This window comes from Pteropus alecto, unplaced genomic scaffold (assembly GCF_000325575.1).
Source record: "Pteropus alecto unplaced genomic scaffold, ASM32557v1 scaffold92, whole genome shotgun sequence".
NCBI classification, from domain to species: Eukaryota; Metazoa; Chordata; class Mammalia; order Chiroptera; family Pteropodidae; genus Pteropus; species Pteropus alecto.
Genome location: NW_006432447.1, coordinates 14,117,389 through 14,119,196, shown reverse-complemented (window position 1 = coordinate 14,119,196; position 1,808 = coordinate 14,117,389). Strand labels below are relative to the sequence as shown.

General features: G+C 35.6%; 1 pseudogene; it reads left to right on the top strand.

The window, feature by feature from the left end:
- The first annotated feature begins 1,002 nt into the window (after positions 1–1,002).
- Positions 1,003–1,121, top strand: LOC112476079 (annotated as a pseudogene).
- The last annotated feature ends 687 nt before the right edge of the window (positions 1,122–1,808 follow it).

The window sequence follows — 1,808 nt, the reverse complement described above, 5'->3', positions numbered from 1 at the left end:
AGCTCACTCAATAGTCCAATTTACAGTAGCACTTGACAGAGGGCACAACTTGTGGCTCTCCTCATCAGCACAGCAAAAACGGTGGCCTTATCTGTCCAAGGAATTCATTGTACATCCTTGCCTGATTCAGGTCCCCAAACAATGAGCCATACAGACCCTGACTCTGATGTCCCACCAGCGTAGGGAAGCTAATTCATATCCCCATGTACTATGAGTACAGTACCCAGTCTCTACCATCCGATAAACCTGATGAGAAAATCTAGGCAAACGTGAAGCCAATTCTACAGCCTCACTTGAGCAGGGAACCAGGCCAGCAGTCCTATTCAGCTGTTGTTCTCAGCTAATAGCACACACAATGACCACCAACCTCAGAGCTTAAACAGTTGCCTTGCCCAAAGATAGACCCTAAATCAGGCCCAACCTGCCTGAGAACCAATCAGCAGACATCTCAAGAAACCCAGACTGAGTTGATTAGTGAATGCCTGTCTCTGCCAAAGCAAACTCACAAAATCTGAAAGAGCCCACCACTTACTCAAATGTGTAGATACCCACAAAAGGAATCAAGGATCATCAACAATCAGATAAATAAGACACCACCTAAGGAAACTAATAAAGCTCCAATAATAAATATTAAAAAAACGGAGATCTGTGAACCGTCAAAGAATTCAAAATTATTCTCTTAAAGTTTAGGGAACTACAAAAACACATAGACAACAAAATAAGGTTAAAACAATGAAAAATATGAAACATTAAAAAAAAAAACAACAGAAATCCTAGAGCTAAAAAATACAGTAACTGAACTGAACAATTCAATAGGGAGCGTCAAAAGCAGACTCAACATACGGAAGAAAAAATCAGCAACCTGGAGGATAAGGCATTTGAAATTATCCAGTCAGAAGGCAAAACAAGAAAAAAAAGAATAAAAAGAGTGAAAAAATCCTACAGGACTTATGGGACACAATCAAAAGAAACAATATTTACATTAAGAAAAATCCAGAAGTAGTCTACAGCCATGCTACCCTGAACAAACCCAATACCTTCTGATCTCGGAAGCTAAGCAGGGTTGGGCCTGGTTAGTACTTGGATGGGAGACCACCTAGGAAGACCAGGTGCTATAAGCATAAAAAATTAAAAAATAAGGGATTGTAAGCTGACAAAGTCCTTGCAATCTGTGAGGTCAACCAAGGGTTGCCTTGCCTAAAAATAAAAAAATAAAAAAATAAAAATAAAAATAAAAATAAATCCAGAAGAGAAAGATAAGGGGACAGAAGTATTTTTAAAGCAATAATAGCTGAAAACTTCCCAAACCTGAAAAGAAAAATATACATCCAGATTCATGAGGCCTAAAGGATTCCAAATTAATTGAACCCAAATAAGGTTACACTATGACACATTATAATTAAATAGTCAAAAGTCAAACTCAAATAATTTTAAAGGCAGTAGGAGAAAACAGAGAAGTTACATACAGAGGATTCAACATAACATTATAGGCAGATTTATCAACAGAAACTTTTCAGGCCAGAAGAGAATGGCATAACATATCAAAAATATATGAAAGTTCTTTGAGTGGAAATAAAAGAATGCTAATTGACATCATAAAAACATAAGAAGACAAGTAAAACTCATTGGTAATAGGAAATATATAGTTGAAGTTAAATTCTGTTAATATGATAATGGTAGAGTATAATTCACTTACAACTCTATTTAAAAGTTTCAAAACAAATGTAATAAAATAAGCATAACTACAATAATCTGTTATTTGTGACACAATATCAATAAATTTGTAAATTGTGACATTGATAACCTAA